Consider the following 13,954-nt stretch of genomic DNA (forward strand, 5'->3'; position numbering starts at 1 on the left):
TTGAGTGTGCACCAGAGGTAGTATCTACACCCGAGCCAAAGCAATGATTCGGGCTATGATGGCCGAACAAAGGGATGAGACGAGGCAAATGTTGCACAATAATAGGGATGAGCCTCTCGTACCTATTATGCAACTTGGGTTGAATGAAGGAAAGTGTGAGGAGGGAAACTACAGTCGGACTGTTAGCCAAGCTGAGCCAAGAGTGGTTAGAAGGAACTAACCATATGAAGGAGATGATGGAAGTGGATGCAAGTACAAGGATTTCATGGCATCTAAGCCACCAAGTATTTCTGGAAGCCCAACATCCACAGAAGTTATGGATTGGATCACCGAGATGGAGATGATGTTTGAAAGTTGCGACTATGCAACAAGCAGGAGACTGGTCTCGTGGTTAGACAACTGAAGACTAGGGTATTAAGCTAGTGGAAGTTATTGGCTGATACCATGCCTAAAGGATAAGCTAGTAAGATGTATGGGGAAGAATTTTTGGTGCAACTGAAAATGAAGTACTGCTCTGAGCAAGATCTTTTGGAAATCAACAACGAGTTCCAGAATCCGAAGAAAGAAAGGATGAGCATCAGCAAGTATGTTGCAAGTTTTATGGAGAAAATAAAGCATGTTCCTGACTTGGTTCCAACTAAAATCTTCAAAAAAAACTTTCTAATGGATTGCCAGCAGACTTTGGTGCAAAGGTCAAACAAGCAATCACCTTGAAAGTCGCAATTTGGGCAGCTAAGAATGTTGAGACCCAGTTAAGGGAGAAGGGTCTAGAAAGAATGAAGACAGGAGAGAAAAGGAAGCTAGAGGGATCTCTAAGATCTTATAAGAAGGCTAGATTCACGAAGTCTAAGTCAGGCTACAAGAAGTTTGGGGTTATCAACAAAGCTAAATGGTGTAAGAAGTGCAAGAAGAAGCATTTCAGAAGATGTGAATGAGAAGTGACTTGTTATAAATGTGGGAGGACTGATCACTATTCCAGAGATTGTACATTCGATAACAAGAAATGTTACGAATGTAAAGATGGTGAGAATATTTCAAAGAATTGCCCAAAGAAAAACGAAGTAGTAAGGAAAAATGCGTCGTCGAAGCCAAAGGCAAGAGCATTCCAGATGATCCTTGATGAAGCAGATGACGATACAAAGGATCAGGAGTAAGGATCTATATATCTGAAGATCGAGATACAAAGTAGCCATATAGATAGTATCATGTGGTGTAGCCTAATATAAGAGGCATAGTATAGGGTGAACTTAAATATCTATGTAATCATTTCAAAAAATAATATAAACCTTAGTTATGTTATATGATGTGTTAAATGACTATTTGAAATTATTGTATGGTGACTTGGAAAACTAAGAAGCAGTTCTTGGGATAAGTATGAGTAGGTGTGAAAGGTAGTATAGACCTATACTACCGGAAGTATAGGACTCGCACTTGGTTCAAGGAAACTCACAAGGTTACAAAGGCGCTAGTAATTGATTCTGTTTTGTTCATTTCTGTCATTACCATCGTTTTGGTAATGACTAAGAAGATGATTGTTATTCCACCCCTAGTGGTCATATCTAATCGAGTCCGACTAAGATAAGTATATTATGTGGTTTAGAGAACCAAGTTTGATGTAGCATCTGACTTAAGCCATAATATTGAAGTAAAAGATAATCGAAGCGATCAATAGAAGTATCATATTCATTGTTAGAGTAAGAAGCTTGTAGTTAGAAGAGCTACATGTTAGAATGTGATTATATCACATTATAAAAAGAAAGAAGGTATCTTCCATTCTAGAATTTGACACAAAAATACCTGAGTCTAAGCATTGCATCATACGATATGAGGTCAATAGGACATGAACCATCGGTTTGTTATGGTAATCGAAGTAAAGAACTTATTTTAAGTTATGTCTGTTTAAGAAGGAGTGATAGTCTCCAATAAGGATCAAGTTTGTAACTCGAAGGTTATGATTGAAAGTCCAACATAGTATGAAGAGTGGGTGCAAGATTGAGCAGCGCCATTAGTCAAGAAGTCCAAGAGCTAGATACTCATTTGAAAGGACATAAGAGTTATGGTTATTACCTAGGAGGAAAGATAACATGCAGAGTCATTATACAAGCCCTGTTTTGTTGATGATTTCATGACATAATCATCATAAGGGGGAGATAATTGTAATGTCCGCAGATTCTGGCTAGTCAATTTAGAGTTAATAAGCGTTAAAAATGACTTTTTGATAGAATATTATTTAGGATAAATAATCTTAACCAAAGTTATATATGTCATACGGATTCCGTATATATAAAGAATGCTGAAATCCGACTTATAAAGAAGAAGTTATGACTCGTTGAAGCTTCGCGATTTCAACCGGCATGACTCTGCGTAACGTAAAAAAGTAAACTTTGGATAAGATACTTATTAGCCTTAGTGATCTATGAGATTCGTAGTATTCATTAAACCGATATCATACATATAGAGAACGTCTAAATTTGACTTCATTAGAGGAAGTTATGATTTTTCGAAATTTCAACATAGTAGTATACAACTTAGAAATTGAATTTTAGATTGATTAATTATTAGCCGAAACAATCAAAACAAGAATTGAAGATCTCGTTAATAGGAACTCAACAATATAAAGACAGTCGAAAACGGACGTCGGATAACAAAATTATAAAATTTTAACGGACTTTAATTATACAAGCTTGTTAAAATATAACATTAAAAATAAATTCAAAATTAGTTGATGGAGTCTTAATGAAAGTTGTAGATCTCGTCTATAGTTACGCGTGGATATAAAGAACGTCAAAAACGGAGTTCGTATGCGAACGTTATGGATTTTACAAGATAATTAATTTTCGGTTTAACAAGAGTGTGACACGTGTCACGGTCTGGTGCACCCCTTCCTCCCCACAACTTGCCACTAGCTGCTGACACGTGGCCCTGTTGGGTCAAAAATATGGTTTACACTTTAATTTTCTAGAAAAATGTATTTTTGTGTCTTGGACCGTAAACAACTTGGTGTTTACGGCCGTAAACAGGTTTATGGCTGTAAACCCATTTACGGCCCATGTTCCCCTTGTATATATATAGGTGTTAGGGTGAGGAGTAGAGATTGATGAACAATAGAGAGTGTGCGGTAGAGAGAAGAACAAGTGTGTGTTGTGTGTGAATCTTGTAAGGGAACTTCATTCTGATCAATTCAAACAAGATTCATATTATTCTTCTTCTCCTTCTATTCTATTTGATCTGACATCATCCGTTTGATTGGGATTCCGCACCATCAAACGAATCTGATTGATACACAGGCAAATTAGAGACTTACAATTGGTATCAGAGCTTGGTTGTATCAGTCAATTTTGTCAGATTTGGAGCATTATTTGATCTTATTTTCGAAAGATTTTTGCGTTTTTGGATAGATCTCTGAAAATTAGGGGGGGTTTGTTCTTCGTGTTTTTCATAAAAACGGGTTTTTGATCGAGTTTTGGAGCAAAAAGCGGCAAAAATCGGTGTTTTTGGTCGAAACCTGCGAGGGTGTAGTGGAGTTTGCGGCCGATGGCTAGGGTTTCGGAGTTCACGGCCGGAGTTTGCGGCCCGAGGTTCACGGTTCGAGCTTGCGGCCTCAGAGTTTACGGCCGGTCCTCAGAGTTTGCGGTCCAGCAGCCTCCGTCTTCGCTTCGGAGTTGATCGTCGAACCTCCTCGCATCGCAACTGAATCCTCGCCTTCGCATATCAAAAATAGGAAACGAAGTTGGGGCTGCCAGGAATCGAACCGGGTCTTCTCAAAATTCAACAAGGCGTCTTACCAGTTGAACTAGCTTGCTTCTTGTTCCTTTCCTTCGCAATTTAATTCAAAAGGAGTCCTTGTTCGGTTCCTAATTTCGCATTTTTGACACTTTTAACCCCACAACTCAAATTCTTTTAATTTTAAATTCTTTTTTCTTCCAAAATAAAAAAAATAAAATAAAATAATAAATAATAATAATAATAATAATAAATAATAATAAAAAATTTTATTTTTGACTTTTATCTTTGAATTTTTATTTAAAATTTTGAGTTTGGCTTTCAGGTTTGACCTTTGATTTTAAACTTTGACTTTCTCGTTTGACTTTTAAATTTTCAAATTTAGCTTTTCGGTTTGAGTTTTAAGTTTGACTTTTTAAATTTGACTTTTAAGGTTGAGTTTTGAGGTTTATAGTTAAAGGGCATTTTTTTTAAATTGTAGTTTGACATTTAAGTTTTATTTTAGCTTCGAGTTATGTTTTTAATGGCTTTTGAGGTCAACAAGGGAAATAAAGACATGAAAGAGAGTCACCAGGAGATGTTAAGACAAAATTTCAACATTTTCGATTATATCCGTGGAGAAACCCTCGAAACTCAGTTGCAACAATTTACTACACTTACTACTGAGATGAATATAGCTGGGATCTTCTTGTCCAAATATGAGATTAACAAAAAGCTACTGAACTCACTTCCGAAATAAAGGGATATGCACGTGGCTGTCATCAAGAGGACAAAGATCTCAATAGTCTTAGTCTTGCTGCTTTAATCGAAGAACTTGACACCTTGAAGTGTGGAAAAACAATGAGTTCTGAAAACATTCCGGTCAATGAAGTTACATGTACTCCAGCTTGTGAAACTACGATTAAATTTCTTCGGTACCAAGTTGATTTATTAAAAAGAGAAGTTGAGGACCTGAGATATGAAGGATATCAACTCAGGAAAGGACAGAAACCCCTAAAGGCCCAGTTAGAAACAAAGATAAAGGACTTTAGAAGACTTCAGGAAGACTACAATAATAAATGTGAGAATTATGACTACATAAAGAGACAGAACGTTGAATTAATTGCTGAACTTGACACATTAAGGAGCAAATTTGAGACTGCTAATTTCGATTTTAGAAAATTTGATGTATCAAGTGAATTAGTTGCCAACATGATAGACCACTGCATGCAATTTAAGCATAATCAGTCAAAGGGTCTAGGGTATGACAAAGTGCCACCTCCTTTTAACCATTCATATCAGTTTCAACCTTTGTCCAAGGAGGAGATTGCCAATGAACCATTCATGGTTTATGGCAAGCCATCTGGATTTGTTTCAAGAGGTATTCAGGTTGAAGATTCTTATGTCTCTACTTCCAATGCAGATTCGTTAGTAAGCAAGGGAAAGGAAAAGGATGAAAAGATTGTGTCTGATAATGAGACTGTGTCAAAGACTGATGACTTGTTTGATAATCCTGATGCTCCTGATGTTTATGTTACATGTGCAGGTAAAGTAGCAGAAGATGCGAACAAAGAGAACACTACTGAACAAACCAATGACTCCTTGAACTCAGAATCTGTTGCTTCGAATTCTGTTACTCATAACAAACCTGCCATTGAGAAATACAGGCCTCCAATTCCAGTGCAACAGAGTGCTTGTTGCAAGTGTGCATGTGGGAAAAATCAGAGACAAGGCAAGGATACGCCACCAGGGGTAGGAAGAAACAACTTCACAGTGAAGAAAAAGACATGTTTTCATTGTGGAACACCTGGACACATTGCCAAAAATTGTCCTAATCGCGCATATGTTCCGTACTATGCACAAGGCTAGCAGAACGCACCAAGAGGGAGATTTTTCAAAAGAAACCCCTCAAGCTCACGTTCATACAATGCCGACTGGAATGCCATGAAGGCCAAGAATTCAAATCCCAAGGCCAAGCATCCAACTCCCAAGAACAAGAAGGGAACGCTGGCCCAGAAGTCTAGTTCAAGAGATGCTCCTGTGAAGCCAAGACCGATTAGGTCAAAGTCATCTAGGCAGCCGACTTCAAGATCAAAAGCAAGTGTCGAGGTACCCATCCGATCCAACAAGAAATGGGTTAAACCTGACTACAAATGGGTACCAAAGTTTCGATCTCCCAAATCAATTAATGATTCTAATATTTCTACATCTTCTGTTTGTGATAAGCAGGATATGTCATGGGAGAGAGTACCCTGCATTGATGACAAAGGTCGACCCAGTTTCAAAATGGACTAGGTTCCAAAGACCAACTAATCCCGCTCTGTGTTGGAACAGCTATGGAGGCATATCATCAGACTTCGGTTTGTTGGTAGTGGCTGCTCCTGGCATATGATTGGGGACATCTCTCAACTGTACAACATTCAGACCTTTGTTGAGAGTATGTGTCCTTTTGCGGGAAAGGAAGAAAGGAAAAGATCGCAAATGGGGTTAGTGCTTAATGATATGAAGAATTTTCGGATCTATTCTGAGATTATGCTTGCTGTTCTCAGACCGTCTGAATGCAGATTCAATCGGTGAATTACGGTTTGCGTTTTCTTCTTTATACTCCTGAGTTTTTCTTAAGCTGATTCGCTTTAAAGCCTAATTTTTGTTTTAGGATAGTTTAAATTTACGCATTTACTTTCGTTTCTCTCCTATGCACAAATTTAGGAGGAGAAATAAAAATAAAACAAAAATTAGAAAATCTTAATTTATAAAAATCCAAAAACATTAGAAAATCAGAAAATAAAAAATATGGTGTTAATGGAATGTTCTTACAGGAGATGTTTTGGGAAGTGATATAATCATGTGATAACAGGTAATCTGAATCTGTGTAAGGGACTGAATCTGAATTGTCTAGGCTCTGTGTTTGATGCGCTGGTAGGCACGAAAGATTTAAAATGGACTTGACTAGGGAGATTTGAACTTAATAAATTCAAGGACTTGACAAACATTGACCTAGTTAGATCCGTTTAGCCTGACAATACGACGCTCGGATAGGTTGAGCAGGGAGATATACATGAGAATCTACCGGTCACATTAAATAACCCGTATCTAGAATTGTGGATTCACTTTTTTTTCGATGTGCAGATTCTGTCCTTAATTCCGGTTGGATGGGGTGACTGGGGAATTCCGATAAACTAGGTCTGTAGAAGGTTATTTTCTTTCTTTCTATCTATTAGTCATATGTTGCCTCCTTTGCGTGATCGAGAGATCCGACCTGGACTGTAACATATGCAACTCTATCTCTCTGCATCTTCTATCTATGCAATTCTTTCTATCTGTTAGCCATATACTGTCTCCTTTGTGTGACTCAAAATCCGACCTGGTACACAGTATATGCACCATTCTCTTCTCAATCCCTCTAAAAATTCAGTTAGTCATATGTTTCATCCTCTGCGTGATTGGAAAAGATCCGACCTGGATGTACAACATATGCATTCTAAATCTATCTTCTCTCTTAATAATTGTCTGCTCACCCGGTGTAAGGAGTATTCTGGAAGTCCTTGATGGCTGGGGCATGTCAGGAATCGGGAAACATGTTCTAGTACAATTAAAAATGAACACATACAGGTTGTTTGTAGATCTCGCTGCTCAATTTAGGTGGACAACAATATCCCTGGTTGTAGTCAGTTAAATGGTCCCTAGAAATTCATCTAAGAATAAAGGATCACATTGTCTTGTTACTTATAGTATGTCCTAATTTTTTCACAATCTCTCGTGTTTAAGTGAACCATAATACCGGCGATTGACCAGATCTATTCATGAAGGGAGAGGTACTGATAAACGGATAAAAGTTGTCTAAAAACTTTGATCCCAAATCACAAAACTTTGATCCCAAATGACTCTTAAAGTTAGCTATTATTTTTGTTTTTGTTAAATTTTTTCATAGTGTTCTTCTAATTTAAATAAAAGGGGGAGAATTAAAATAAAAAAAAAAACAAACAAAAATCAAAAAATTCAAAATCAAAAATAGTGTTATTTCTATTTTATTTTTTGTTCAGAAAATATGAAAAACCCAAAAATATTGTGTGCTAAATTTTCTTTTAGTTTTGTTTTGTCTTGAAAAGTGAATTCAGGTGAAGATGAAACTCATGGAGTTTGGGTCGAAGATTTCTAAGCCAAGGCTTCGTTCGTGAGCATCGAAGAATTCTCATTCGAAGGAGCAAGAAATGAAGATTATTCTTTCAACATTCAATCCTTCAACCCCAGAAGCAAGGTGAAGCAGAAATTGAAGATTATGTGACGGATTGCATTGAAGCCTCATCAACCAGTCTGCTGCTATCTATGAACCTGCTGAAGTGATCTAGAAGATTTGCTCTCTTTAATGTTCTCTCTGAAGATTCTCAAACTTCTAGATCACTTCAGCAGGTTTAAGATAGCAGCAGACTGATTGAGGAGGCATCAATGCAATACGTCACATATTCTTCAATTTCAGCTTCACCTTGCTTCTGGGGTTGAAAGATTGAATGTCGAAAGAATAATCTTCATTTCTTGCTCCTTCGAATGCGAATTCTTCGATGCTCATAGATGAAGCCTTGGCTCAGAAATCTTCGACACAAACTTCATGAGTCTTATCTATACCTGAAATCACTTTTCAAGACAAAACAAAACTAAAAGAAAACTTAGCACATAAACAAAAATATTTTTGGATTTTTGATTTTCTTGAACAAGAAATAAAACATAAATAACACAATTTTTTTTTGGATTTTTAATTTTCTGATTCTTGTTTGGTTTTTTAATTTTTTTAATTCTCTCCTAATATTTAAATTAGAAGAAACTATGAACAAATTTAACAAAAATAAAATGATATCTAACTTTAAGAATGATTTGGGATCAAAGTTTTTAGGCATCCTTTATCCACTTGTCGGTACCTTCTATCTTCACATCTTTGTCTGGTCAATCGTCGGTATTGTTGTCCACTTAAACATGAAAAATTGTGACAAAATTAGGACATACTAATAATTGTAAGACAAAGTGATCCTAAGTTCCTAGATACTATATCTTAAGGACCATTCAGCTGACGTCGACCATGGATATTGTTGTCCTCCTAAATTGAGTAGCGAGATCTATAGACAATCTTTGAGTGTTCAATTTTAATTGTACTGGAACATGTTTCCCGCTTCCTGATATGCCCTAGTAATCAAGGACTTCCAGAGTACTCCTCATATCGGGTGAGCAGACAATCATTAAGAGAGAAGATAGATTTAGATTATTATAAGTTATAGTTTTTAGAAGGATTGAGAAGTGAAACGTTGCATATGCTGTGTACCAGGTTGGATTGTTAATCATGCAAAGGAGACAACATATGGCTAACAGATAAGAAGAGTTTCATAGATATAATATGTAGAGAAATAGAGTTGCATATGTTACAGTCCAGGTCGGATTTTGAGTCACGCAGAGGAGGTAAGATATGATTAACAGACATATAGAAGAGAAATTAATTTTCTACAGACCTAATTCTTCGGAATTTACCAATCGCCCCATCAATACCAGAATTAAGGACAGAATCCGCACATCGAGGAAAAGTTAAACCACGGTTCCAGATACGAATTTATTTAATGTGACGAGTAGATTCCGATATATATCTCCCTGCTCAATCTTTCCAAGCCTCGTATTGTCAGGCTAAACGGATCTAACTAGGTCAAGATTTGTCAAGTCTATAGATTTCCTAAGTTCAACTTTGCCTAGTCATGTCCATTTAGAATCTTTTGTGCCTACCGACACATCAAACCAGAGCATAAACTCTTCAACTTCGGGTACGTTACGCAGACTTAGACTGCCTGTTATCAATAGATAATATCACATCCCAAAACATCTCCCACATTTCATAACCAACATATTTTTGATTTTCTGATTTTCTAATGTTTTTGGATTTTTGAAAATTTTCTAATTTTTGTTTTGTTTTCATTTCTCCCCCTAAATTTGTGCATATGAGAGAAACGAAAGTAAATGTGCAAATTTAAACTATCCTAAAACAAAAATTAGTCTTTAAAGCGAATCAGCTTAAGATAAACTTAGGAGTATAGAGAAGAAAACTCAAACCGTAAGTCACCGATTGAATTTGCATCCAGAAGGTTTGAGAATAGCACACGTAATCTCAGAACAGATCTGTAAATTCTTCATGTCATTAAGCACTAACCCCATTTGTGATCTCTTCCTTTCTTCCCTTCCCGCAACAGACACATACTCTCAAATAATGTTCTGAGTGTTGTAAAGTTGAGAGATGTCCCCTATCATGTGCCTGGAACAGCCACTACCAACAAACCGAAGTCTGATGATATGCCTCCATAGCTACTCCGACACAGAGCGGGATTAGTTGGTCTTTGGAACCTAGTCCATTTTGAAACTGGGTCGACCTTTTTCATCAATGCACGATACTCTCTCCCATGACATATCCTGCTTATCACAAACAGAAGACGATGAGATATTAGAGTCATTAGAAGATTTGAGAGTTTTCACCTTTGGTACCCATCTATATTTGGGTTTAACCCATTTCTTGTTTGATCCGATGGGTGCCTCGACACTTGATTTGGAACTTGAACCCATCTGCCTAGATGACTTTAACCTAACCGGTCTTGGCTTCACAGGAGCATCTCTTGAACTAGACTTCTAGGCCAGCATTCCCTTCTTGTTCTTAGGAGTTGGATGCTTGACCTTGTGAGTTGAATTCTTGGCCTTCATGACATTCTAGTCGGCATTGTCTGAACGTGACCTTGAGGGGTTTCTTTTGAAGTATCTCCCTCTTGGCGTGTTCTGCCGGCCTTGAGCATAGTGGGGAACGTATGCGTGATTTGGATAGTTTTTGGCAATGTGTCTAAGCGTTCCACAGTGAAAACATGTCTTTTTCTTCACTGTGAAGTTGTTTCTTCCTGCCCCTGGTGGCGTATCCTTGCCTTGTCTCTTTTTGTTCCCACATGCACACTTGCAACAAGAACTCTGTTGCGTTGGAATTGGTGGCCAGTATTTCTCAATGGCAGGTTGATCAGAAGCAGTTGAGTTCGAAGCAACAGATTCAGAGTTCAAAAAGATGTTGGTTTGTTCAATGGTTTTCTCCTTGTTCTCATCTTCTGCTATTTTACCATCAGACACACTCTCTTCAGCTGCTTGCTTGGATTGATTTAAGGATTGATCTGCAGGGGAAGTAGAAACGTTAGTATTTTCAACATTGATAAATTCTCCTGAGACAAAACCAGATGGCTTGCCATAAACCATGAATGGTTCGTTGGCAATCTCCTCTTTAGACAAAGGTTTATACAGATATGTATGATTAAAAGGAGGAGGTACATTATCATATCCTAAACCCTTTGACTGACTATGTTTAAATTGCATGCAATGGTCTATCATGTTGGCAACTACTTCGCTTGATACATCAAACTTTTTAAAATCAAAATTTGCAGTTTCAAATTGCCCTTTTAATGTATCAAGCTCAGTAATTAACTCAACATTCTGTCTGTTGATATTATCATAATGTTCACATTTTTCACTGTAGTCTTGCCGAATTCTCTTAAAGTACTTTATTTTTGTTTCTAATTCAGCCTTCAGGGGTTTCTGTCCTTTCCTGAGTTGATATCCTTCATATCTCAGGTCCTCAACTTCTCTTTTTAATAAATCAATTTGTTCCCGAAGAAATTTATTCGTATCTTCACTAGATAGTGTACATGAAACTTCACATGATTGAGAACATGAAACTTCATTGACCGGGAGGTTTGTGGAACTCATTGTTTTTCCACACTTCAAAACGTCAATTTCTTCAATTATATCAGCTAGACTAAGACGATTGAGATCTTTTGTCTTCTTGATGACAGCCACGTTCATATCCTACGATTTCGGAAGTGAATTCCATAGCTTTTTGTTTATCTAAGATTTAGACAAGAAGATCCCAAATATATTCATCTCAGTAGTGAGTGTAGTAAATCGTTGCAACTGAGTTTCGAGGTTTCTCTAGGGATATAATCGAACATGTTGAAATTTTGTCTTAACATATCCTAACGACTCTCTTTCATGTCTTTAATTCCCTTGTAGACCTCAAAAACCATTCAAAAATGTCCTTTGACTATAAACCTTAAAAGTCAAATTTAAAAAGTCAAGCTCAAAAGTCAAACTTAAAAGTCAAATTTAAAAAATCAAACTCAAAAGTCAAACTTGAAAAGTCAAATTTAAAAAGTCAAACTCAAAAGTCAAACTTGAAAAGTCAAACTTGAAAAGTCAAACCGAAAAGCTAAATTTGAAAATTTAAAAGTTAAATGAGAAAGTCAAAGCTTAAGGTCAAAGGTCAAATTTTAAAAGTCAAAGTCAAAAAATTAAGTAAAAAGTCAAAATTTAAAAACTATAATTTTTGGTTGAAAAAGGAATTTAAAATTAAAGGAAAATCAATTTTGGGCTGAAATTGACAAAAATGCGAAAGTTGGAAGCGGCAGGGAGTGGTTAAGAATTAAAATTGGGAGCGAAGGAACAAAGGCGTCACTAGCTGAGTTGGTAAAGTGCTTGGTTCCTCAACCGGAGGTCGCAGGTTCAATCCCCAGCACCCCCGAAACCTTTTCCTATGCGAGGACGTGCGAGGCTGCTGATCGAGAAGGCGTGCGAATCTGCTGATGCGATGCGAGGCTTGCTGCTGCTGAGAAGTGTATAAAGTTTAAACGATCAAACTGTTTAACAAGATCCCTTGTAGCTCAACTGGTTAAGGTTTGTGGTTTGAAGTGTTGGAGGTCTCGAGTTCGAACCTCGACGCCTCTAAATCCCCTTTCTTTTTATAATAAAGAGCTGTTGATGCGAGGACGAGGCCGGATCTGGCGACCGTAAACATGTTTACGGCCGTAAACTCTGGACCATAAACCCTTCAAAGACCGTAAACACAACTTCAGATCGTGAAAAAAATGACGTTTTCACCATTTTTGCTCCAAAACTCAATCAAAAACTCGTTTTTATGAAAAACGCGAAGAACAAACCCACCTTATTTTTGCGATATCTATCCAAAAATGCGAAAATCTCTTCAAAATAAGATCAAATAAGCTCCAAATCTGAAAAAATGATTGATAACCAAGCTCTGATACCCATTGTAAGTCCCTAATCTGCTTGTGTATCAATCAGATCCGTTTGATGGTGCGGAATCCCAATCAAATGGATGATGTCAGATCAAATAGAAGTGAAGGAGAAGAAGAAGATAGTGAATCTTGTATGTATTGATATGAATGACGATCCGGATACAAGATTCATACACTAACACACACTCTCTTTTCTCTCTCTCTAGAACACCTTCAAATGCACACACTTAAGCTCCTCTAGTGTTCATCACTCTCTTCTCACATTCACTCCTCACCCTATATATATGGACCTAATGCCAAGCCCAACATACAAATAATCCAATGCTCGGTCCAAACTACAATTAATTATATACTATTTTTGGCCCAAATAATAAAAAAAATAAATGCTTAGAAAAGCAAAGTATAAACCATATTTTTGACCCAACACTAGGTTAGATTTAGTTAGATGTTTAAAGTTGGATTTCGAAACAATATACTTTGTATACCAAATGGACCCTACATCTGATATGATCCTACCTGGTTGTCCATTATCAACTATAGATTAGTAGACTTTGAATTAATGATGAATGTAGACTAATAATTAGTCGCAATAAATATTAGACTAAAACTCAACGATAATAATACTCGGTTACTTAGAAGGAAAAGACAGTTGCTAGGAGCGAAGTGTTCCCTGAATTTTGAATCATCACTTTAACGAGTGATTGCATAGTCCCTTTCATGAACATGATTTTAATAAAATTATTAATTAAAGTATTAAATATTTGTTAAAGATTTTATGTGTGAGATATTTTCTTTTTTCTGGATTACGTGTTAAGAACATATCTGATAATATATGATGATTTAGGACTTATAGAATAAACCTAAATTTAGTTAAGATTAATATTGGGTAGTATCTCCTTAAGAGTACGGGTGAGATATACACGGAGGGTAGAACTCTAACATTTTTCTTTGATCTGATAGCATGGGTTAGACATAGTTATTCATCCCTAGTCCGAGAGTATGGATTAGGCATATTTATTTGTCATTGATCTGAGATAATAGATTAGACATAGTCATTCATACCTGATCCGTGAGAAAGGATTAGGTAAATCCATTCATTTTAGATCCGAAAGTATGGATCGTATCATTGTGAGGATCGCAGGGTGGGGTAAAGTACTTGTATGAGGTGA

This window comes from Lactuca sativa, chromosome 1, assembly GCF_002870075.4.
Source record: "Lactuca sativa cultivar Salinas chromosome 1, Lsat_Salinas_v11, whole genome shotgun sequence".
In the NCBI taxonomy this organism is placed as follows: domain Eukaryota; kingdom Viridiplantae; phylum Streptophyta; class Magnoliopsida; order Asterales; family Asteraceae; genus Lactuca; species Lactuca sativa.